General features: G+C 46.1%; 1 long non-coding RNA gene across 1 annotated transcript; it reads left to right on the plus strand.

Moving 5' to 3' along the window:
• Nucleotides 1–1513: 1513 nt before the first annotated feature.
• On the plus strand, nt 1514–26551 carry LOC120929361. The gene is made up of 2 exons (XR_005747377.1): nt 1514–1626; nt 26274–26551. It is a non-coding gene; the product is annotated as an uncharacterized LOC120929361 (long non-coding RNA).
• The last annotated feature ends 114 nt before the right edge of the window (nt 26552–26665 follow it).

The raw sequence follows: 26665 nt of genomic DNA on the forward strand, positions 1-26665 counted from the left end.
ATATACGCCTATTGTGAGTTTTTTGTTTTTTTAACCAAAAATATGTACAGGGATATATATTGTCCTAAACTGATGAATAAATTCATTATATATATATATATATATATATATATATATATATTGGGGGGGGGGGGTTGGGGTATTTATTATTGCAGAATGTAAAAACAATTTATTTATTTTTTCTTTTTTTAAATTGTCGCTCTTTTTGTGTTTTATAGCGCAAAAAATAAAAACTGCAGAGGTGATCAAATACCACCTAAATAATCTATTTGTGGGTAAAAAAGAACATAAATTTGTGTTTTGTGTACAGCGTCACACGATTGGCAATTGTCAGTGCCGTATCGCAAAAAAATGCTCTGGTCATTAAGGGGGAGGGGAATCCTTCCGGGACTGAAGTGGTTAAACAATCGCTGTTTACAAACCAATACAGTTTACAAAGTTAAAGGGGTGTTCCAGCCAATTTTTATGTTTATTAAAAGTCAGCAGCTACAAAAAGTGTAGCTGCTGGCTTTTAATAAAAATACACTTACCTGCTCCAGCGTTCCATCGACGCGTCGGCCGGGGCTCCGCTCCTCTCCCCCCCCTCCCCGGCCGGCGTTTTCATTTCAACTGTGGGCCACCCGGCCGTGACAGCTTTCGGCTTCACGGCCAGGCACCCACTGCACATGCGCAAGCGGCACTGCGGATGTGCGCGCGGCGTGGCCCGGCGCCGTCTGATTGGACAGGAGATCACCTAGGACCTGTGACGTGTCCTAGGCGATCGCCTACAGGGAGGGGCTGTTGTAGGCATTTAAGCTTAATCGCCTAACCAGCCTCTCAGCGGAAGGAGGAAGTGGGACAGGAAGTCCCACTAGGGTTGCCACCTCATCCCTTTAAAACAGAACACATATGAATTACACAGGTTCTGAGGCTAATTGAATGCAGGTAAGGCACCAAATGAGTCCTAATTACCACCTTAATTAGCCACAGAACCTGTGTAATTAATATGTGTTCTGTTTTAAAGGGATGAGGTGGCAACCCTAAGTCCCACTCCTCCTAAAGCCCCCACCCCCCCCAAAAAAAATTACATGCCAAATGTGGCATGTAAGGGGGTGAGGAGTGGGATAATCGGAAGTTCCAATTTTGGGTGGAACTCCGCTTTAACTGAAGGACAGCACTTTAACAGGAAGTACAAAACCTCCCAAAAATATCTTGTGTTTCTGCAAATCCCAGGCTCCACTTCCTGTAGTGTTGTCTATTTGTTGTTTTGTTACATTAAAGTTCATTTAAAAAAAGGTGGAGGACACATGTTTCCTATGGCGCTCCAGCTGCAGAGATTCCCAATGAAGTTCAGTAATAAAAAATAAAAAAAATTGGAGTGGAGGCCATATGTTTCCTGTCATCGGTGGAGCTCCACTCTGCAGCCAGACCTCCTTACGAATCATACTTGGTTCCCTATTCTCAAAAGGGGGCGGTGCTAGAAGGTATGTAGGGGGTGGAGATGAGAGGCGGGTATGGGGTGGATATAGGCGTGACTTAGGTGAGGGGCGGGTTATTGTATGTCTAGTAACCGTTCCCTGAATGCCATTTCTAGGGTGATGAAGTTGCTTCCAGCACAGCCTTCTCACACGGGTGTTGTGACCATATGTAAGTAATTGTAAAGAAGCTGTAATCTCCTCCCTCCATGTGATGTACACTGGGATTCCCATGTCCTGTATATAGGATGGATCTCTATGGCTTCTATTATCTACTACACTGCAGTGTATTGGGCTCACTTCACAAAGCTTTCAGGGTCTTTGTCATTTTCATAAATAACTGACACTTCGGGGGAGGGGGAGGTTCATGTTTTACAAAGTGACAGTTTGATTTCAAATGAATCCAGGAAGATTTAAGTCACATGAGTGAAGCAAAGCTCCGAATATGAAAGTGCAATGTGTATAATGTGTACTCTCCTTTATTCCAATGAAAACTACAAATATATAATAGAGTCCTAACCTTTTGATGGAATCGGTAATCCGTTGATCATTGCAATTGGCATGGCCAACACAATAAGAAATAATGACAATAACTTGTTCATTTTCGCTTGTTTTGTCAGAGACAAATAACAACACATCCACACTCCTCAACGCTCTGTGTTATCTGAGGCTGAGCCCTATGCGTCTGGAATATAAAGGCTCTGTGGGGGTTAGCTTTGTGATGTCACTGTGCAGGGCCTGGAACTTTCTTTTTTCAGAACACTAGAATATACTTAGGTGGGCGGAGCCTCCTGCATGTTTTTTTTTTTTTTTTTAACTGTTTTCTTCCTGATTTAAGGCTTGTTTACACCACAATCCCTGTGTTCACTGTGCATTTCTGCATCTGCATTTACATGCATTTTAGTGTGTTTGCAGTGCGTTTAAAGGCATATACTTATCTCTCGCTATTAGGGGTGCAACGGATCAAAAAACACACGGATCGGATCGATCATCGGATCAGGAGTCACGGATCGGATCATTTTCGGATCAGTAAAAAAAAAAAAAAAAAAACACAAGGCAAACAAAAGTTTTGTCTTTTTTTACATTTTTATTATTTTTTTTTACTACCAATGGCGGCGATCAGCGATTTATTTTTTCGTGACCGCGACATTATGGCGGACACATTGGACAATTTTGACACATTTTTGGGACTATTACAGTGGGAAAAATGACAATTACAGTGTTACTGTTTTACTAGTGTGGGGGCAATGTTGGCTATAGCTATTATTAATAGCCATAGCCAACATTGCCCCCACACTAGTAAAACAGTAACACTGTAATTGCCATTTTTGCCACTGTAATAATAGTCATAGCCAACATTGCCCCCACACTAGTAAACGGTAACACTGTGTGTATAGCCATTTTTCCCCTGTAATAGCCATTAGCCAACTCACTGTACTGATGTACTCGGTCCGTCTCACTGTACTCAGGTTGCATGCAGAGTCAGCGCGCTCTTGCAGAATAGAAAAGATCCACGAGCGCGCACCGCCGCCGAGTGTACCAAGATGGCCGACCGCTCCGGAGCTAGGTCGAAGCCGCGGTCTTTCTTAAGGCTGCAGCGCCGGTGCATTCCGCGGATCGCATACTGTGCCGATCCAACAGGTCGACCCGTTCGGATCGCGGATCGGGCACGATCCGTTGCACCCCTACTCGCTATCTCCTCTCTCTCGCTATCCTCCTCTCTCTCTCGCGCTATCCTCCTCTCTCTCGCTATCCTCCTCTCTCGCTATCCTCCTCTTTCTCTCGCTATACTCCTCTCTGTATACCTCTCTCTCTTTCGCTATACTCCTCTCTCTTTGTATTCTCCTCTCTCTCTCTCTCTCTCACTATCCTCCTCTCTCTCTCTTGTTATCCTCCTCTCTCTCTCTCTCTCTCTCTCTCTCTCTCTCTCTATCCTCCTCTCTTTTGCTATCCTCCTCTCTCTCTCAAATTCAAATTCAAATAAGCTTTATTGGCAGGACCAAATACATATTAGCATTGCCAAAGCAAGGAAAAGGGGAAGGGGGTAATATAAAGGGGAAGGGGGGTAATATAAAGGGGAATGGACATAAGTCTGTGAAAGTCCTCAGTTTCTCATGTCCCTCTCAGTCTGTGACATGCTGTCACATATTGGGCAGCTCTCTTCACCATTGGCTCCTCTTCTCCCAGTAGAATTTGGAGTTTCCTCTTCTCTCCTGTAGAATTGAAGTCCGGGATCAGAGCGGAGAGTCTCTGGAAGTGGGTGTCCCTCACTGACGAGTACTTGGGGCAATGTAACAGGAAGTGTTCCTCATCCTCTGGGACCCCCAGGTCACATTGCTGGCACAGTCTCCTCTCCCTCTCTCTCTCTCTCTATCCTCCTCTCTCTTGCTATCCTCCTCTCTCTCTCTCTCTCTCTCTCTCTCTCTCTCTCTCTCTCTCTCTCTCTCTCTCTCTCTCTCTCTCTCTCTCTCTCTCTCTCTCTATCCTCCTCTCTCTCTCTTTCTATCCTCCTCTCTCTTGCTATCCTCCTCTCTCTCTCTCTCTCTCTCTCTCTCTCTCTCTCTCTCTATCCTCCTCTCTCTCTCTCTCGCTATACTCCTCTCTGTATACCTCTCTCTCTCGCTATCCTCTCTCTCGCTATACTCCCCTCTCTCTCTCGCTATACTCCTCTCTGTATACCTCTCTCTCTCGCTATCCTCCTCTCTATCTCTCTCTCGCTATACTCCTCTCTGTATTCTCTCTCTCTCTCTCTCTCGCTATACTCCTCTCTGTATACCTCTCTCTCTCTTTCTCTCTCTCTCGCTATACTCCTCTCTGTATTCCTCTCTCTCTCCCTCTCGCGATATACTCCTCTCTGTATACCTCTCTCTCTCACTATACTCCTCTCTCGCTAGTCTCCTCTCTCTCTCTCGCTATACTCCTCTCTCTCTCTCTCTATCGCTATCCTCCTCTCTATTGCTATCCTCCTCTCTCTCTCTCTATCCTCCTCTCTCTCGCTATCCTCCTCTCTCTCTCGCTATCCTCCTCTCTGTATACCCCTCTCTCTCTCTCTCTCTCTCGCTATACTTCTCTCTCTCTCTATCCTCCTCTCTCTCTCTCTCTCTCGCTATCCTCCTCTCTCGCTATCCTCCTCTTTCTCTCGCTATACTCCTCTCTGTATACCTCTCTCTCTCTCTCTTGCTATACTCCTCTCTCTCTCGCTATACTCCTCTTTCTCTCTCTCGCTATCCTCCTCTTTCTCTTGCTATACTCCTCTCTGTATACCTCTCTCTCTCTCTCTCTCTCTCTCTCTCTCTCTTTTGCTATACTCCTCTCTCTCTCGCTATTCTTCTCTCTCTCTCGCTATACTCCTCTCTCTCTCTCTCGCGCTATCCTCCTCTCTCTTGCTATCCTCCTCTCTCTCTCTCTCTATCCTCCTCTCTCTTGCTATCCTCCTCTCTCTCTCTCTCTATCCTCCTCTCTCTCGCTATCCTCCTCTCTCTCTCGCTATCCTCCTCTCTGTATACCTCTCTCTCTCTCTCTCTCTCTCTCTCTCTCTCTCTCTCTCTCTCTCTCTCTCTCTCTCTCTCTCGCTATACTTCCCTCTCTCTCTATCCTCCTCTCTCTCTCTCTCGCTATCCTCCTCTCTCGCTATCCTCCTCTTTCTCTCGCTATACTCCTCTCTGTATACCTCTCTCTCTCTCTCTCTCTCTCTTGCTATACTCCTCTCTCTCTCTCTCTCTCTCTCTCTCTCGCTATACTCCTCTTTCTCTCTCTCGCTATCCTCCTCTTTCTCTCGCTATACTCCTCTCTGTATACCTCTCTCTCTCTTTCTATCCTCCTCTCTCTTTTGCTATACTCCTCTCTCTCTCGCTATACTGCTCTCTCTCTCTCTCTCTCTCTCTCTCTCTCTCTCTCTCTCGCTATCCTCCTCTCTCTCTCGCTATCCTCCTCTCTCTCTCTCGCTATACTCCTCTCTCTCTCGCTATACTCCTCTCTGTATACCTCTCTCTCTCTCTCTCTCGCTATCCTCTCTCTTGCTATACTCCTCTCTGTATACCTCTCTCTCTCGCTATACTCCTCTCTCTCTCGCTATACTCCTCTCTGTATTCCTCTCTCTCCCTCTCGCGCTATACTCCTCTCTCAGGGGCGTAACTAGAAATCACAGGGCCCCATAGCAAAATGTTGTATGGGCCCCCCCCCCCAGAAAAAAAATATCACGCCCACCAAAATGCCCCACATCCTTTATTTGATATCATTATAACTAAAGAGGACCTGTCATGGCTCTATACATGTATAGGAGTATAAAGAGGACCTGTCATGGCTCTATACATGTATAGGAGTATAAAGAGGACCTGTCATGGCATTATACGTGTATATAGAAGTATAATGAGGACCTGTCATGGCTCTATACATGTATGTAGGAGTATAAAGAGGACCTGTCATGGCTCTATACATGTATGTAGGAGTATAAAGAGGACCTGTCATGGCTCTATACATGTATAGGAGTATAAAGAGGACCTGTCATGGCATTATACATGTATATAGGAATATAAAGAGGACCAGTCATGGCTCTATACATGTATGTAGGAGTATAAAGAGGACCTGTCATGGCTCTATCCTAGTGATTAGGAACAGAGATCTCTCTCCTCCTCCAGTCAGTCCCACCCCCCCAGTTAGAAACACCTCCCAGGGAACACATTTAATCCCTTCCCTGACAGTGACATTTACACATTAATCAGTGCATTTTAATAGCACAGATCGCTGTATAAATGTGAATGGTCCCAAAAATTTGTCAAAAGTTTCTGACCTGTCCACCCTAATGTCGGAGTCTCAAAAAAAAAAAACAGATCACTGCCATTACTAGTAAAAAAAAAAAAAAAAATAATAAAAATGCTTGAAGTGCATAATTTCTATTATTACATTGTTATATAAAATAGTTCAACTCGCCATATTGCAGAATCAGTAGGAGCCCCGAGCGTGTCACTTGCCAACGTCACCTGCCTTCAGATGCGGATTGTCACTTGCCGCGTCACCAGATGCGGGTTGTCACCTGCCACACATTGCAGATTGTTACTTGCCACGATGTCACACATTGAGGATTGTCACTCGCCACCTGCCACACAATGCAGATTGTCACTTGCCACGACGCCACCTGTCACACATTGTCACTTGCCACAACGTCACCTGCCACACGTAGCAGATTGTCACTTGCCACATCACCTGCCACACATTGCGGATTGCCACTTGCTGTGTCCCAGAGTAAAGGCAGGCAGCAGAGAGATAATGTAATCTCTCTGCTGCCCGCACAGTGGGGACAGATCTGCAATGATGCAGATGATGTCATCTCTCTGCTCCCCCGCCCGCTGATTGGCAAGCAAGCCCGCTCACCCGCTGACTGTTCTCCTGTTCTGCCCGCAACGCCCAGGTGAATGGAGCGTGCTGGCAGAACAGGTGGAGCGGGCTGGCTGGTCTCACAGTGGAGCGCAGAGCGGGCAGAACGGGCTGGCAACAATTTGTCTCACAGTGCAGCGGGGAGTGGAGCGGGCTGGCGGAAATTTGCCCCTCAGTGCAGGCAGGGCCGGTGCTAGGCAATTTGGCGCCCTAGGCAAGACCAGCTACGTGCGTCCCCCACCCCCCAAAGAAAATGTCCCTGCATCCATCATATGTAATGTGCACCAGTAAATTTAAGGGGGTGGGGTGGTATGAAGATTACAGGGGGTGGTAGGAAGATGACAGGGGTGGGTGGCAGGAAGAAGACAGGGAGGATGGAGATGACAGGGGTGGGTGGTAGGGAGGTGACGGGGAGGATGGAGATGACAGGGGAGGGTGGTAGGGAGGTGACGGGGAGGATGGAGATGACAGGGGTGGGTGGTAGGGAGGTGACAGGGAGGATGGAGATGACAGGGGTGGGTGGTAGGGAGGTGACGGGGAGGAGGGAGATGACAGGGGTGGGTGGTAGGGAGGTGACGGGGAGGATGGAGATGACAGGGGTGGGTGGTAGGGAGGTGACGGGGAGGATGGAGATGACAGGGGTCGGTGGTAGGGAGGTGACGGGGAGGATGGAGATGACAGGGGTGGGTGGTGGGGAGGATGGAGATGACAGGGGTGATAAAATGTATGACAGGCCTCAGAAGTAGGATGTGGGATCATCGTGCTCCTTGTCATCCCCCTGTTCCTGGCATCCCACTGGGATGCCAGGAACAGGGGGATGACGAGAAGCATGATGATGACAGCAGACAGTAGGTGGCATCACAGCATTAGGGCTGTGTGTAAGGTCATCACAGGCAGCTGGTATCAGGGAGGTTCGGGCGCCCTTTTTCAGGGAGTGAAATCGTATGCTTGCAAGCCAGCCCCCCCCCCCATCCCCATCATCATTAAAAAAACCATTGCAAGCCAAGCCAGCCGCCCGTCCCGTCCCCATCATTATCATCAAAAAAACATCAGGTCCCCCTCACTTAGCCTGTGCTGTGACTCACGTCTCACGGCGGTCATCTGTCACGATGCTCCCCCACTGGGTTCTGGCGCGCTGATACATGTCCCGCCCTCCTCCTCTAGACCAGCTTGTGTGACAGACAGCACACTGGCTCTATCACACGAGCTAGTCTTCTCTAGGAGGAGGAGGGCGGGACATGTATCACAGCGCGGCGCGCTCTTTTTTAAATCGTCGCAGCCGCACTCAGCAAAGCCATACACTAGAGCCGCACTAGACACTCGGCGGCGGCGGTGAGAAAAAGAAAAAAAAAAAAACCTCATTGCCTTGCCCTGCTCACCGGGCCCCACTCGGCTGCGGGCCCCATAGCGCCCGCGTGGGTTGCTATGGCGGTAGTTCCGCCACTGTCCTCTCTGTATACCTCTCTCTCTCTCTCCCTCTCGCGCTATACTCCTCTCTGTATACCTCTCTCTCTCTCGCTATACTCCTCTCTCTCTCTCGCTATTCTCCTCTCTCTCTCTCGCTATCCTCCTCTCTCTCTCTCTCTCTCTCTCTCTCTCTCTCTCTCTCTCTCTCTCTCTCTCTCTCTCTCTCTCTCTCTCTCTCTCTCTCTCTCTCTCTCAAATTCAAATAAGCTTTATTGGCAGGACCAAATACATGTTAGCATTGCCAAAGCAGTTGAGTTTGCATAGGAAAAGGGGAAGGGGGGTAATATAAAGGGGAATGGACATAAGTCTATCCTCCTCTCTCTCTCGCTATCCTCCTCTCTCGCTATCCTCCTCTTTCCCACGCTATACTCCTCTCTGTATACCTCTCTCTCTCTCTCTCTCGCTATACTCCTCTCTCTCTCTCTCTCTCTCTCTCTCTCTCTCTATATCCTCCTCTTTCTCTCGCTATACTCCTCTCTGTATACCTCTCTCTCTCTCTCTCTCTCTCTCGCTATTCTCCTCTCTCTCTCGCTATACTCCTCTCTCTCTTGCTATTCTCCTCTCTCTCTCTACTTCTCTCTCTCTCTCGCGCTATCCTCCTCTCTCTCTCTCTCTCTCCATCTCTATCCTCCTCTCTTTCGCTATCCTCCTCTCTCTCTCTCTTTCTCTCTCGCTATCCTCCTCTCTGTATACCCCTCTCTCTCTCTCTCTCTCTCTCTCTCGCTATCCTCTCTCTCGCTATACTCCTCTCTCTCTCTCGCTATACTCCTCTCTGTATACCTCTCTCTCGCTATACTCCTCTCTGTATACCTCTCTCTTTTGCTATACTCCTCTCTCTCTCGCTATACTCTTCTCTGTATACCTCTCTCTCTCTCTCTCTCGCTATACTCCTCTCTGTATTCTCTCTCTCTCTCTCTCTCTCTCTCTCTCTCGCTATACTCCTCTCTGTATTCCTCTCTCTCCCTCTTGCGCTATACTCCTCTCTGTATACCTCTCTCTCTCTTTCTCTCTCTCGCTATACTCCTCTCTGTATTCCTCTCTCTCTCCCTCTCGCGCTATACTCCTCTCTGTATACCTCTCTCTCTCTTTCTCTCTCTCGCTATACTCCTCTCTGTATTCCTCTCTCTCTCGCGCTATACTCCTCTCTGTATACCTCTCTCTCTCTCTCTCTCTCTCGCTATACTCCTCTCTCTCGCTATACTCCTCTCTCTCTCTCTCTCTCTCTCTCTCTCGCTATCCTCCTCTCTCTCGCTATCCTCCTCTCTCTCTCTCTCTCTCTCTCTCTCTCTCTCTCTCTCTCTCTCTCGCTATCCTCCTCTCTCTCTCTCTCTCAAATTCAAATAAGCTTTATTGGCAGGACCAAATACATTTTAGCATTGCCAAAGCAGTTGAGTTTGCATAGGAAAAGGGGAAGGGGGGTAATATAAAGGGGAATGGACATAAGTCTGTGAAAGTCCTCAGTTTCTCATGTCCCTCTCAGTCTGTGACATGCTGTCACATATTGGGCAGCTATCTTCGCCATTGGCTCCTCTTCTCTCTCTCTCTCTCTATCCTCCTCTCTCTCTCGCTATCCTCCTCTTTCTCTCGCTATCCTCCTCTTTCTCTCGCTATACTCCTCTCTGTATACCTCTCTCTCTCTCTCTTTCGCTATACTCCTCTCTCTCTCTCTCTCTCTCGCTATTCTCCTCTCTCTCTCGCTATACTCCTCTCTCTCTCTCTCTCTCTCTCTCTCTCTCTCTCTCTCGCGCTATCCTCCTCTCTCTCTCTTGCTATCCTCCTCTCTATCTCTCTCTATCCTCCTCTCTCTCTCTTGCTATCCTCCTCTCTATCTCTCTCTATCCTCCTCTCTCTCTCTTGCTATCCTCCTCTCTATCTCTCTCTATCCTCCTCTCTCGCTATCCTCCTCTCTCTCTTTCTCTCTCGCTATCCTGCTCTCTCTCGCTATACTCCTCTCTGTATACCTCTCTCTCTCTCGCTATCCTCTCTCTCGCTATACTACTCTCTCTCTCGCGCTATACTCCTCTCTGTATACCTCTCTCTCGCTATACTCCTCTCTGTATATCTCTCTCTCTCGCTATACTCCTCTTTCTCTCTCGCTATACTCTTCTCTGTATACCTCGCTCTCTCTCTCGCTATACTCCTCTCTGTATTCTCTCTCTCTCTCTATACTCCTCTCTGTATTCCTCTCTCTCTCCCTCTCGCGCTATACTCCTCTCTGTATACCTCTCTCTCTCGCTATCCTCCTCTCTCTCTTGCTATTCTCCTCTCTCTCTCGCCCACTGGGTTCTGGCGCGCTGATACATGTCCCGCCCTCCTCCTCTAGACCAGCTTGTGTGACAGACAGCACACTGGCTCTATCACACGAGCTAGTCTTCTCTAGGAGGGGGAGGGCGGGACATGTATCACAGCGCGGCGCGCTCTTTTTTAAATCGTCGCAGCCGCACTCAGCAAAGCCATACACTAGAGCCGCACTAGACACTCGGCGGCGGCGGTGAGAAAAAGAAAAAAAAAAAAAACCTCATTGCCTTGCCCTGCTCACCGGGCCCCACTCGGCTGCGGGCCCCATAGCGCCCGCGTGGGTTGCTATGGCGGTAGTTCCGCCACTGTCCTCTCTGTATACCTCTCTCTCTCTCTCCCTCTCGCGCTATACTCCTCTCTGTATACCTCTCTCTCTCTCGCTATACTCCTCTCTCTCTCTCGCTATCCTCCTCTCTCTCTCTCGCTATCCTCCTCTCTCTCTCTCTCTCTCTCTCTCTCTCTCTCTCTCTCTCTCTCTCTCTCTCTCTCTCTCTCTCTCTCTCTCTCTCTCTCTCTCTCTCTCTCTCTCTCTCTCTCAAATTCAAATAAGCTTTATTGGCAGGACCAAATACATGTTAGCATTGCCAAAGCAGTTGAGTTTGCATAGGAAAAGGGGAAGGGGGGTAATATAAAGGGGAATGGACATAAGTCTATCCTCCTCTCTCTCTCGCTATCCTCCTCTCTCGCTATCCTCCTCTTTCCCACGCTATACTCCTCTCTGTATACCTCTCTCTCTCTCTCTCTCTCTCGCTATACTCCTCTCTCTCTCTCTCTCTCTCTCTCTCTCTATATCCTCCTCTTTCTCTCGCTATACTCCTCTCTGTATACCTCTCTCTCTCTCTCTCTCTCTCGCTATTCTCCTCTCTCTCTCGCTATACTCCTCTCTCTCTTGCTATTCTCCTCTCTCTCTCTACTTCTCTCTCTCTCTCGCGCTATCCTCCTCTCTCTCTCTCTCTCTCCATCTCTATCCTCCTCTCTTTCGCTATCCTCCTCTCTCTCTCTCTCTTTCTCTCTCGCTATCCTCCTCTCTGTATACCCCTCTCTCTCTCTCTCTCTCTCTCTCTCTCGCTATCCTCTCTCTCGCTATACTCCTCTCTCTCTCTCGCTATACTCCTCTCTGTATACCTCTCTCTCGCTATACTCCTCTCTGTATACCTCTCTCTTTTGCTATACTCCTCTCTCTCTCGCTATACTCTTCTCTGTATACCTCTCTCTCTCTCTCTCTCGCTATACTCCTCTCTGTATTCCTCTCTCTCCCTCTTGCGCTATACTCCTCTCTGTATACCTCTCTCTCTCTTTCTCTCTCTCTCGCTATACTCCTCTCTGTATTCCTCTCTCTCTCCCTCTCGCGCTATACTCCTCTCTGTATACCTCTCTCTCTCTTTCTCTCTCTCGCTATACTCCTCTCTGTATTCCTCTCTCTCTCGCGCTATACTCCTCTCTGTATACCTCTCTCTCTCTCTCTCTCTCTCTCTCTCTCTCTCTCTCTCTCTCTCTCTCTCTCGCTATACTCCTCTCTCTCGCTATACTCCTCTCTCTCTCTCTCTCTCTCTCTCTCGCTATCCTCCTCTCTCTCGCTATCCTCCTCTCTCTCTCTCTCTCTCTCTCTCTCTCTCTCTCTCTCTCTCTCTCGCTATCCTCCTCTCTCTCTCTCTCTCAAATTCAAATAAGCTTTATTGGCAGGACCAAATACATTTTAGCATTGCCAAAGCAGTTGAGTTTGCATAGGAAAAGGGGAAGGGGGGTAATATAAAGGGGAATGGACATAAGTCTGTGAAAGTCCTCAGTTTCTCATGTCCCTCTCAGTCTGTGACATGCTGTCACATATTGGGCAGCTATCTTCGCCATTGGCTCCTCTTCTCTCTCTCTCTCTCTATCCTCCTCTCTCTCTCGCTATCCTCCTCTTTCTCTCGCTATCCTCCTCTTTCTCTCGCTATACTCCTCTCTGTATACCTCTCTCTCTCTCTCTTTCGCTATACTCCTCTCTCTCTCTCTCTCTCTCTCTCTCTTCTCCTCTCTCTCTCTCGCTATACTCCTCTCTCTCTCTCTCTCTCTCTCTCTCTCTCTCTCTCGCTATCCTCCTCTCTCTCTCTTGCTATCCTCCTCTCTATCTCTCTCTATCCTCCTCTCTCTCTCTTGCTATCCTCCTCTCTATCTCTCTCTATCCTCCTCTCTCTCTCTTGCTATCCTCCTCTCTATCTCTCTCTATCCTCCTCTCTCGCTATCCTCCTCTCTCTCTTTCTCTCTCGCTATCCTGCTCTCTCTCGCTATACTCCTCTCTGTATACCTCTCTCTCTCTCGCTATCCTCTCTCTCGCTATACTACTCTCTCTCTCGCGCTATACTCCTCTCTGTATACCTCTCTCTCGCTATACTCCTCTCTGTATATCTCTCTCTCTCGCTATACTCCTCTTTCTCTCTCGCTATACTCTTCTCTGTATACCTCGCTCTCTCTCTCTCGCTATACTCCTCTCTGTATTCTCTCTCTCTCTCTCTATACTCCTCTCTGTATTCCTCTCTCTCTCCCTCTCGCGCTATACTCCTCTCTGTATACCTCTCTCTCTCGCTATCCTCCTCTCTCTCTTGCTATTCTCCTCTCTCTCTCGCTATACTCCTCTCTCTCTCTCGCTATCCTCCTCTCTCTCTCTCTCTCTCTCTCTCTCTCTCTCTCTCTCTCGCTATCCTCCTCTCTCTCTCTCTCTCTCTCTCTCTCTCGCTATCCTCCTCTCTCTCTCTCTCTCTCTCTCTCTCTCTCTCTCTCTCTCTCTCTCTCTCTCTCTCGCGCTATCCTCCTCTTTCTCACTATCCTCCGCTCTCTCTCTCTCTCTCGCTATCCTCCTCTCTCTCTCTCTCTCTCTCGCTATTCTCCTCTCTCTCGCTATCCTCCCCTCTCTCTCTCGCTATCCTCCTCTCTCTCTCTCTCTCTCTCTCGCTATCCTCCTCTCTCTCTCTCTCGCTATCCTCCTCTCTCTCTCTCTCTCGCTATCCTCCTCTCTCTCTCGCTATCCTCCTCTCTCTCTCGCTATCCTCCTCTCTCTCTCGCTATCCTCCTCTCTCTCTCTCTCTCGCTATCCTCCTCTCTCTCGCTATTCTCCCTGTATACCTCTCTCTCTCGCTATACTCCTCTCTCTCTCTCGTTATACTCCTCTCTGTATACCTCTCTCTCGCTATCCTCCTCTCTCTCTCTCTATACCTCTCTCTCTCTCTCGCTATACTCCTCTCTGTATTCTCTCTCTCTCTCGCTATACTCCTCTCTGTATTCCTCTCTCTCTCTCGCGCTATACTCCTCTCTGTATTCCTCTCTCTCGCGCTATACTCCTCTCTGTATACCTCTCTCTCTCTCTCTCTCGCTATACTCCTCTCTATATTCCTCTCTCAATTCAATTCAAATAATCTTTATTGGCAGGACCAAATACATGTTAGCATTGCCAAAGCAGTTGAGTTTGTATAGGAAAAGGGGAAGGGGGGTAATATAAAGGGGAATGGACATAAGTCTGTGAAAGTCCTCAGTTTCTCATGTCCCTCTCAGTCTGTGACATGCTGTCACATATTGGGCAGCTCTCTTCACCATTGGCTCCTCTTCTTCCAGTAGAATTTGGAGTTTCCTCTTCTCTCCTGTAGAATTGAAGTCCGGGATGAGAGCGGAGAGTCTCTGGAAGTGAGTGTCCCTCACTGATGAGTACTTGGGGCAATGTAACAGGAAGTGTTCCTCATCCTCAGGGACCCCCAGGTCACATTGCTGGCACAGTCTCCTCTCCCTAGGCTTGTAGGTCTGTCTGTGCCGTCCTAATTCCATTTCCAGGCTGTGGGCACTCAGTCTGTACAGGCTCATTGTCTGTCTGTCTGTCTTTGGGGTCTTGTAGCACCTCCAGGTACGGGGCCAGTTTGTAGTCTCTCTGCAGTGACTGGTAAATTGTTAGTTTTTTGGAGTTTTTTATTTCGTATCTCCATTCTCCCACGTGTTTTTCTTTGGAGTTATCCATTATGGTTTTTATTTGAGATTTTGTCAGGCTGAATTGTTGAGAGTTTGGGATAGACAAGGTGTTGATGAGTTGTTGCAGGCCACACGGCTTGGACTGGTTCTTACTGTCCAGTAAGGCTTTATGGTGGTAGGAGTTGGGACTGCTGTTTTGTAGGTGGTTCCAGTATGATAGCGCCCTCTTCTGTACTGCGAGAAGTAAGGGAAATCTGCCCAACTCGGACCGGCAAGCACTGTTGGAGGTGCTCCGATGGACTTGGAAGAGGTGCTTGCAGAATTCCAGATGGAATATTTCTGTTGGGCTGGGGTCCCATTTGGATTGGTCTGGGTAGGTGACAGGACCCCAAACTTCACTGCCATAAAGAAGGATTGGGGCGATGACGCTATCAAATATTCTGAGCCAGACTCTCACGGGTGGTTTTAGGTGGTACAGCAGTCTCCTGATGGCATAGTAGGCTCTGCATGCCTTGTCTTTTAGTGCCTCTATGGCTGGCTTGAAACTTCTTGATTGGGTAATGTCTAGCAGGGCCGCCATCAAGGGGGTACAGGCAGTAAACCTGTAAGGGACCCGCAGGTCCCCAGGGGCCCGGATGGCAACCCCCTTTAACCACTTAACGCCCGCCGCACGCCTATTTACGTCCACAGAATGGTACGTACAGGCAGATGAGCGTATATATACGTCCCTGCCTTCTAGCAGGTCGGGAGTCAGATCGGGACCCCCTCCGCGGCGGGCGGCTTACCTCGGGGAACGATCCGTCTTGAGAGGGCGGCTGTTCGTTTCTGTCCGCCCCCTCGTGATCGCTCTCGGCCAATCCCGTCGTGTCCCGCCGTGTCACTTCCTCTGCCTGTAAAATGTAAACACTGGCAGAGGAAGTGATGCAGCTCTCCTGTCGGCGGTATTTTCAAACCGCCTAGAGGAGATAAGACGTCACAGTAAGTCGCACCAACACTACACTGACACTTGTACACATAGGCACATTAACCCCTTCATATCACCCCCCCACCCCCCTGTCACAGTGTCACTGAATGCAGTGATCATATTCGTACTGATCACTGCATTTAGTGTCAGTGTGACAGTTAGTGTGACAGGCAGTTAGTGTTAGGTTCAGGGTAGCCCAGTACCCCCCTAATAAAGTTTTAACCCCTTGATCACTGCCCTAGTTAACCCTTTCACCCCCTATTGCCAGTGTCACTAAGCGATCATTTTTCTGATCGCTGTATTAGTGTCACTTTTGCCGCTAGGTAGCTAATTTTTTTTATTGTGATTTTTTATTAAAGGGCCATTTTTTTTAGGGGTTGGAGGTCCCCAGGGGCCCAGAGATCCCCAGGGCCCTGGATGACAACCCCCCCCCCCTTTTTTTATAAAAAAAAAATATTTTTTTTATATATTTTTTTATTTCTTTTATTTTTTATATATATTATATTATTATTATTATTATTATTATTATTATTATTATTATTAAAGGGCCCAGAGGGCAACCCCCCTTTTTTTTATAATTTATTTTTATTTATTTTTTATATTATTTTATATATATATATATATATATATATATATATATATATATATATATATATATATATATATTAGGGGTGTAACGGATCGTCACCGATCCGTGATCCGAACGGGCCACCCCGTTCGGATCGGCACACCCCGCGATCCGCGGAGCGCTCCGGAGCCTAGGCCTAGGAAAGTCCCCGGCTTCGGCCTAGCTCCGGAGCGGCGGCCAGTCTGCTTGCCAGAGCCCAGCGTGACACGCCTCCCCGCCTCCCCGGGGAGGCGTGTCACGCTGTGCACTGGGCTCTAGCAAGCTGAATGGGAATGTTAGCAGTGAAGCACTGGTGTGAGAGGAGGGGGGGGAAAGGGGGAAAAAAGAGCACAATAGCAATTCACAGGGGTGGATTAAAGAGGAAGCAGGTGAGGCTGTTTGGGACTTAAAGTACAATCTTGATGTTTTTACAGCAAAAAAAAAATAAAAATATATATATATATATATATATTTTGATGTAAAAACATCAAGATTGTACTTTAAGTCCCAAACAGCCTCACCTGCTTCCTCTTTAATCCACCCCTGTGAATTGCTATTGTGCTCTTTTTTCGGATCAGCAAAAAAAAAAAAAAAAAAAAGGTTCCTTTTTTTAATTGGTCCAAAAAAAAATATATTATTTTATTATATATATATATATATATATATATATATATATATATATATATATATATATATATATAATTTTTTTTTTTTTTGGACCAATGAAAAAACGGACCCTTTTTTTTTTTTTTTTTGCTGATCCGAAAATGATCCGATCCGTGACTCCTGATCCGAGGATCGATCCGATCCGTGAGTTTTTTGATCCGTTGCACCCCTAATATATATATATTTTATTAAAGGGCTCAGAGGTCCCCATGGCCCCATGTGGCAAACCCCCTTTTTTTTTTTATTAATTTTTTATTAAAGGGCCCAGAGGTCCCGGATGGCAACCCCCCCTTTTTTTGTAATTAATTTTTCTAAAAAAAAAAATGTGTGTGTGTGTGTGTGTATATATATATATATATATATATATATATATATATATATATATATATATATATATATATATAATGTATTTTATTAAAGGTCCCCAGGGCCCCAGATGGCAACCCCCCTTTTTAAAAATAAATACATTTAAATATATATTTTTTATATATATTTTTTTCTTTTTATTAAAGGGTCCAGACAGAGGCCCCCAGGGCCCCCGGATGGCTACCCCCCTTTTTTATATATATTTTTCTTTATTTCTTTGTAAAGCCCCCCCCCCCCCCGCTTCTCAATTCGTGGCAGCCTCCCCGCTTCTCAATTTCAGGCGGCAGCTGTGTAAGGGGCCCCATAATTCCTGATGTGGCCCTGATGTCTAGGCCGAGGTATGTGTAGCTGTTAGTTTCATCCACAGTGCAGTTGTTTATTGTAAAGGAAGGGCTCTTTGTTTGTGTTGTATTTTTCTTTTGGAACACCATGGTTTTTGTTTTGCTCGAGTTGATTGGTAGTGCCCATGTGGCACTCTATTTCTCCAGCACTTCCAGGCTGTCTTGTAGGCCTTTCTCTGTTGGTGACAGAAGTAGGAGGTCATCCGCATACAGCAGGAACTTCACCTCAGTGTCGTGTAGAGTCAGTCCTGGTGCTGGGGAGGATTCTAGAGCTGCAGGTAGTTCATTGATGTAGATGTTGAAGAGGGTTGGACTTAGGCTGCATTCACACTATAACGCGGCATATTTTGCCGCGACAAATTGCGGCGTATTTTTTTTTAACAAAACATTTAACATTGTTGTCTACGCTGAACGCCGAAAGCCGCCTGAAAAAAAGGGTCCAGGACTTGTTTTGAGCTTCAGGCGTACAGCGTTTCGGAGTTCGGCGTGTAGATGTGAACCATCTCCATAGACATCAATGTTAAATCACCCCTCCAGCGGCACGGGCGTCGGGCGTAAATATGCCAAGGTGTGAATGCAGCCTAAGGCTGCAGCCCTGTCTGATTCCTCGGGCCTGCCCGAAGTGTTCAGTTCTTTTCCCATTCACCTTTACGCTGCAGCTGTTCTCGGTGTATGAACTCTTGATGACGTTGTATATTTTCCCTCCTATTCCACTCTCCGATAGTTTGAGGAACAGGCCTGGGTGCCACACTGAATCAAATGCCTTCTTAAAGTCCACAAAGCAGGCGAATATCTTCCCATGTTTTGTGTGGTGGACATGGTTCTTGATGAGGCTGTGCAGGGTGTAGATGTGGTCTGTAGTCAGGGCCCTTTCACACGTACGTGTGCATGTACGGGCACCGCTTTGCTCAGCGGGGATCACTCTGTCGATCCCCACTGTGCAGGCAGATGACAGGTCTGTCTCTGCACACTTTGCAGGGACCGACCTGTCAGAGCGCCGCTCTCCCCTATGGAGGGTTGGATGAAGACGGACCGTAGAGTCAGTTTTCATCCAATCCGATCCGCCAAACGGATGAACAGACAGCTTACACGAACAGTCTGCAGAAGTCCTGCACTGAACCCCAATCTGCTGGTGCAATGCATTGCAGGCTCCTAAAAAAAGAAAATGGTAAATGCACATTTTTTTACCTGCACAAAATTATGCAATCTTTTTTAAAAGGTGAACTTATCCTTTAAAGTGGTAAGTCCAGTCAAAAATTTAAAATTTTCTATTCGTTATATGTAAAATATCTTTATCTTTGACACTATTCATTTTCTGTATAGCAGTTTGTGTCGCTAATGCCTCGTACACACGTTCGGGATTTCCGACAGGAAAAAGTCAGCCGGGAATCCCGACGGGAAAAAAAAGAGCTGATTCTTTTTTTTTTTATGGATTTTGGGGAGCAATATACATGGCAGGGATTCCCGGCCAAAAGCTCTCCTCGCAGTTTTCCGGTCGGAAAACCCGGTCGTATACACAAGGCATCAGAAAATCGAATCAAATCCAGACAATCAGCTTCTTCCTGTTCTTCAGGGACAACCTTACTTCCTTATTTCTGACTTCTGCATGGGGGCCTCTCACTTCCTGAAAACGTTGTCCTTCTCTGATACACGCCCCCACCCCCATCCCTCCTCTCCTTTAGACAGACATGCCTAGACCTGCCCAGCCCCACCCCCATCCCTCCTCTAAAGCTCAGGCTTTAGAAGTATGTTCTGTTTGTTAGATTATAATGCAACATGCTGAAGATTTTCTACAGTGTACAACCACTGTGTGCATGGTGTCATTGGCACTGTGTGCATGGTGTGTTGGCACTGCATGCATGGTGTGGTACTGTGCATGATGTGGCACACACCCAGCTGATGGAGCTTACATTTGAGTAATGAGTTTAAGGCTACATTTCCATCAGTATGAATTGTCATGCGACTTTGGACACATTAAGTCGCATGACAAGTCACAGCCCATTGATTTTAAAGGGTTTGTAAAGGATTTTTTTTTTATCTTAATAGCTTCCTTTACCTTAATGCAGTGCTGTTTTCATGTCCTCATTGTTTGTTTTTGCTCTCAAGTTGCTGTAATTCTTCTCTGATCTCCACACTTCCTGGTTGTGTGTTTCCTGATAACCACAGTGTTGGGAGCTTTCTCTCTGTGGTCACTAATCAAGGAGGTGTGATTACTGTGTGTCTAAAACCCCTCAGCACCAATCGGTTTCATTTTCCAAACCATCACTGCCCTGTATTGGCTCTGTGGCGCTGTACAGCAGAGAAGCAGGAAACAACATGCAAAAACGAAACTAGAAACTACAGGTACATTATATGATTGATTTTTATCTATTTTTAATCGTTTTTAAAAGGAATCAGTTAACTATTATGTCTCTATACCCTGTAAACAGTCATTTCAGCAAATTTTTGTATTTATTTACAACTCCTTTAATGGCAAACGTTCCCATCTATACGACTTTGAAAAGGTACCTGCAATGCTTTGATGCAAATTTCATCCAGAGAGTGTAAACTTGGATCAAAGTTGCACTCAAAGTTACACTCTAAATCGCACAGCTTTGGAGCCGCACTAGTGGAAACGTAGCCTAAGGCTATAGTGCGACTTTGGAGTGTGACTTTGGTGCAACTCTGAGTGCAGCTTTGATCCAATTTTACTCTCTGGATGAAAGTCACATCAAAAGTCGTATAAACATCCCCCCCACCCCCGTGTCCAGCTCCCTGCTCCTGTTTACAGCTATACTGTATATGTGCATTGCACCTCCCATCCCCCCTCCTGTGTGGATGGGACTTTTTATTTTCTCATGAATTAGGATTTTCAATAAGAGAACACTGATCAGTGCTTTCCATCCTGTATACACCCACTGGCTACACAGAACAATGTCCCTCCCAGGAAGTGATGTCACTAGCTTTCAGTAACCACACCCACTGGCTGATTTTTGTCTCAGAAGGAAGTAGAATTGAAGTCATGTGACGGCACTGGATTCTGCAAAATAAAGGTAGAAAAACTATAGGGTGCCCAAACTTTTGCAGACGCCATTTTTTAGTTTTCTGTAATTTTAAAAGAGTAAATGATGGAAATAAAATCTAACTTTTTTTAACATATTATAAGAATGTCTAATCTGTAATTTGATGCCTTTTGGAGATTTTTCCATCTTTCCTTGGCTTCGTTATGCACATTAATACAATTTTTTACCTGGGGTGCCCAAACTTTCGATCCCCACTGTATACATTTGATATGAGCTCAATAAACATAATTTGATACTGAAAACAGTGCACTTTGCCACTTAAAGCGAAGTTCCACCCAAATATTGAACTTCTGCTTTTCCGTTTTTTCCCCCCTCCGGTGTCACATTTGGAACCTTTCGGGGGGGGGGGGGAGCAGATACCTGTTTAATACAGGTATTTGCGCCCACTTCTGGGCATAGATCGCCGCAGATTCCGCCTGGCGATCTACGCCATGTCCGCCCCCCCCCCCCCCCCCCATGCTGTCTTCTGAGAGACACACAGGTCCCAGAAAACACCAGGGACCAGTAAGGACACGCAGCGCGACTCATAAATGCGCAGTAGGGAACCAGGCTGTGAAGCCGCAGAGTAAATTGATACCCAACATGTCACGCTTTAAAATTGCGCCCGCTCGTGGAATAGCGACAAACATTTACCCCTAAATATCGCCATAGGTGTTGTTTAACCACTTGCTTACTGGGCAAATATACCCCCCTCCTGCCCAGGTGAAATTTCAGCTTCCGGCACTGCGTCGCTTTAACTGACAATTGCGCAGTCATGCGACTTGGCTCCCAAACAAAATTGACGTCCTTTTTTCCCCACAAATAGAGCTTTCTTTTGGTGGTATTTGATCACCTCTGTGGTTTTTATTTTTTGTGCTATAAACAAAAAAAGAGCGACAATTTTGAAAAAAAAAACACAATATTTTTTACTTTTTGCTATAATAAATATCCCAATTAAAAAAAAAAAAATTCTCAGTTTCAGCCGATACGTATTCTTCTACATATGCTTGGTAAAAGAAAAAAAAAATTGCAATAAGCGACTGGTTTGCGCAAAAGTTATAGGGCCAGATTCACAGAACAGATACGACGGCGTATCTCCTGATACACCGTCGTATCTCTTGTCCTATCTATGCGGCTGATTCATAGAATCAGTTCCGCATAGATAGCCCTAAGATCTGACAGGTGTAATTGACTTACACTGTCGGATCTTAGGATGCAATTCTTCGGCCGCCGCTGGGTAGAGTTTGCGTTGTTTTCCTGCATCGGGTATGCTAATGAGCATTTACGGCGATCCACGACGGTTTTCGCATTCGTTACGTCGTCACTAGTAATTTTTTCCCGTCGCAAATTTACACCTGCTTTAACATGCCTTAACTTTAGTCGAGCCATGTTAAAGTATAGCCGCCGTTCCCGGGTCGAATTTCAATTTTTTTTTGTTTTGGCGTAAGACGTCCGGGAATACGAATGGACGATACGCACGTCGCCATTCTAAAAAATGACGTCACATCGCGCAAAGCACGGCGGGAATTTCTAAACTGAGCATTCGCAGTACGTCCGGCGCGGGAGCGCGCCTAATTTAAATGGTACACGCCCCATTTGAATTGGGCGGGCTTGCGCCGGACGTGTTTACGATACACCGCCGCAAGTTTACAGGTAAGTGCTTTGTGGATCAGGCACTTACACTGAAAACTTGCGGCGGTGTACGTAAACGGGTTACGTTACACGGCCGCAATTGTACGAGAATCTGGCCCATAGTGCCTACAAAATAGGGGACATTTTTTTATTTATTTTATTACTAGTAATGGCGGCGATCTGCGATTTTTATTGGGACTGCAACATTATGGCGGACACATCAGACACTTTTGACACATTTTTGGGACCATTCACAGCTATAAATATGCACTAATTACTGTATAAATGTGACTGGCAGGGAAGGGGTTAACACTAGGTGGTGAGGAAGGGTTAAATGTGTACCTTGCATAGTGTTTCTAACTGTGGGGGAAGGGGACTGACTGGGGGAGGTGACCGATCTGTGTCCCTATGTACAAGGGACACAGCATCAGTCTCCTCTCTCCCTGACAGGACGTGGGTGCCTGGCAGACATCGCGGCCGCCAGGCACGCGCATTGGCATCCCAGTAATGCAGCGGATGTGCGTCGCGCGCCCCCCAGTGGCCTGAGGAGCCGGGGACGTCTATAGACGTCCTCCCGACAATTGAGAGTCACCTTGCCAAGTGGTTAAAAATTTCTACAGGTTGCCAGTTTTGAATTACAGAGGAGATCTAGAATTATTGCTCTCACTCCCGAGGCGATACCTCACATGTGTGGTTTGAACACCATTTTTATATGCGGGCGCTGCTCACGTATGCGTTTCCGTGCAAGCTCATTTGGACGGGCCAATTTTAATTTTTGTCCTTTTAAAAAAAAAAAAATGGTTCACTTTTATTCCTATTACAAGGAATGTAAACATCCCTTGTAATAGAAAAAAAGCATGACAAGTCCTCTTAAATATGAGACCGGGGGTCAAAAAGACCTCAGATCTCATACTTATACAAAAATGCAATAATAATAAAAAAAAGGTAATTTGGAGGGAAAAAAAAAACTTCTCGTTTAAGAGCATTGAGCAGAAGTGATGATCGACGTCGCTTCTACCAGTCAATACTATGGAGCCAGGTGGGGGCCATCTTCCCCTCACTCGGCAGCCAGCCAGACAGGGGAAATTACTTGATCACCTCCGCTGCTACTGGTAAGAGACAAGCCAGAGCGCTGCAGGAGTGGGGGGGGGGCACTCTCCCGCCACCGATAAGGCTGCATTCACACCTGAGCGTAGGGCGTTCGGTCGTTTTTTCGGGCGTTTTTTTTTCGCGCGTATTCATGCTTATTTGCGCGTTTGCATACAGCGTCGTGCGACGTTTTTGTACTTCGGCGTTTCTTATTTTAGCCAATAGGAAAAATTATCATCTTTTCATCACTTGTTGCTATGTTGGTAGATTTTTTTTAATCTTCTGCATGGGCGACAAGTTCTATTGATTAAAGCGACGAAACGCCCATAGCAAACGCCCGTTGTCGCGCGATACGCTCAATACGCGCGTTTCCCATTACTTTCTATGGGGAAAAAAATCGCTCAAACGCCGCTGTCGCGCGATTTGCGCGACAAAAAAAGGTCCGGGACTTGTTTGAGCTTCGCGCGACAGGCGTTTGGGCGTTCAGGTGTGAACAGTCACCATAGGGAATAATGTTAATTCTCCCCTCTGGCGTTTGTGAGCAGTGCGCTTCAGGCGTAAAAACGCCTAGGTGTGAATGGGGCCTAAAAGATCTTGTGGCAAACCTTCGGCCTTGAATTTACCACAGGTGGACTCCAATCAAGTTGTAGAAACATCTCAAGGATGATCAGTGGAAACAGGATGCACCTGAGCTCAACTTTGAGTGTCATGGCAAAGGCTGTAAATACTTCTGTACATGTGATTTTTTTTTTTTGTTATAAATTTGCAAAGATTTCAAACAGATTTCTTTCACATTGGCATTATGGGATATTGTTTGTAGAATTTTGAGGAAAATAATGGATTTAATCTATTTTCGAAATGGTGAAAAAGTAAAGCAATGTTTGTACTTTCCGAATGCACTGTATTTCAATTGGTTCAGGCGAACTTTGATTCTATTGGGTAAAGAAAACAGGTTAAAAATCTGTGATGAGGACGGCGGAGGGAGTTTGATGGTTAATGATTCTTACTCTGAATGGTCCAAGGTTATCAGTGGTGTACCCCAAGGTTCAGTGCTGGGACCCTTACTTTTCAATATATTTATAAATGATATTGGGTCTGAGATCAAAAGTAACATTTCTGTCTTTGCAGATGACACCAAGCTATGCAGTGGAATAACGTCTTTACAGGATGTCTCCAATTTACAAGCCGACCTCAATGCTCTGTCTGATTGGCAACTATGTGGCAGATGTGGTTTAATGTTGATAAATGTAAAGTTATGCACTTGGGGGCTAAGAATATGCATGCATCATACATACTAGGGGGAGTACAACTGGGGGGATCTGTAGTGGAGAAGGATCTGGGGGTTTTAGTTGATCATAAGCTCAATAATGGCATGCAATGCCAAGCTGCGGTTTCCAAAGCGAGTAAAGTCCTTTCTTGTATTAAGAGAGGTATGGACTCCAGAGAGAGATATAATTTTGCCCCTGTACAAATCATTAGTAAGACCTTATCTGGAATATGCAGTTCAGTTTTGGGCCCCAGTTCTCAAGAAGGATATTGGGGAACTGGAGAAAGTGCAGAGAAGGGCAACCAAACTGATAAGAGGCATGGAGGAGCTCAGCTATGAGGAAAGACTATAGGAACTAAATGTATTAACTCTGGAGAAGAGGAGAATATGGGGGGGGGGGGGGTATGATCAACATGTACAAATATATAAGGGGTCCATATAGTGAACTTGGTGTTGAGTTATTCACTTTACAGTCAACACTGAGGACAAGGGGGCACTCTTTACATCTAGAGGAAAAGAGATTTCACCTCCAAATACGGAAAGATTTCTTCACAGTAAGAGCTGTGAAAATGTGGAACAGACTCCCTCCAGACATGGTTCTGGCCAGCTCAGTAGATTGCTTTAAGAAAGGCCTGGATTCTTTCCTAAATGTACCGTAATAATATAACTGGGTACTAAGATTTGTAGGTAAAGTTGATCCAGGGAAAATCCGATTGCCTCTCGGGGGATCGGGAAGGAATTTTTTCCCCTGTTGTAGTAAATTGGATCATGCTCTGCTGGTTTTGTTTGCCTTCCTCTGGATCAACTGTGGGTATGGAGTTGGGTGTATGGGATTGTACTGTGTTTTTTTTTTGTTTGTTTATTTTTTTTGTGGTTGAACTGGATGGACTTGTCTTTTTTTCAACTTGAATAACTATGTAACTATGTCAGGCACCGTACAGAGGAAGCCAGCATCGGTGCCCCCATTAGGGGTGTAGAGAGGAGTGTGAGGGAGAGCATGTCTTGCCATATTAGAGACGCATTGTTTAGCACACCATGAGGCATCCTTTTTTGGGGAATATCACATTGGACATCAAGGTAACAGACATCTATTAGGCAGCATTTTACTTTACCTTATGGGTATTAGAAAGGAAGGGGGGGGGGGGGGCAGCAGCACTGTTTGATATACATATGTATGGAGATGCCCTGTGAATATTTATAAGCAGGATTTTATTTTGGGGAGTTCCTATAGAAAAGCCTTCTTCATTTGTTTTTGCAGTGATCTTGGAGTATACTTTTGGTCAGGAATATTGATATAAGTATTTCAAGCAGATTTAAAAATATATGGAGATGTTATTGTATATTCTGCAGTCCCATTTTTGACCCATATAACTCTATGCATTGTAATTCCTCTTACACATAGATACTACTCCACGTTGGTGTACATTTTTAATACCTGTGGTTGCCATCCTTATATACACCCCCCCCCCCCCCACAAGGGATTTTTAACTAGCAGGTTGGTGCCCCCTTGTGGCTTACTAGTCAGACCTATAGCAACAAGAGGACGATGTGTCATATTTACCTGCTCATGCTCCTCTCACTAGTTCTCCTTTTTCCTTGTGCTCCCTCATACCTGCCCCCAGGGCAAGTGGGCAATTTTTTATGTGGTGGCCAGGCTGATGTCAGACATGCCTGGATTGGATTGGTCAGTATACCATTGCAGTTGTTTAAAATGGCATTTTATGTTGTACCATTTAATTTTAGATACTGTTACGAATGTATCTTGTTGTTTTCAGACTTATTACATTGATGCCTTCTTCACTCCCCTCTCCTGAAGAAGCGGAATAATCTCCGAAAGGCGTCAAATTGGGAGTCCTTCAACTTTCTCCCCTTGGACAATTTTTACAGAACTATGAAATGTAACCTAGCTATACATTGTATTGTTTAACCTGTAATAGGTGTTGATGGCAACATGAGAAGTCCATCCAGGGGACATATATTTTATACATTGAAACACACAAGAGCTTGTAATGTAATGTTTTTATTATTGTTGGAATAAAGATGATTATTTTAAGAATTAGTGTATGTATTATCCTAGTGCACCATTAAAGTCTATCATGCCCCATTATTCTTTTGTTTTTAGGACATGCAACTTTAGTTCTTACACGTGAACATAGTAAGAAAGAAA

This window comes from Rana temporaria, chromosome 2 (assembly GCF_905171775.1).
Source record: "Rana temporaria chromosome 2, aRanTem1.1, whole genome shotgun sequence".
Lineage (NCBI taxonomy): Eukaryota > Metazoa > Chordata > Amphibia > Anura > Ranidae > Rana > Rana temporaria.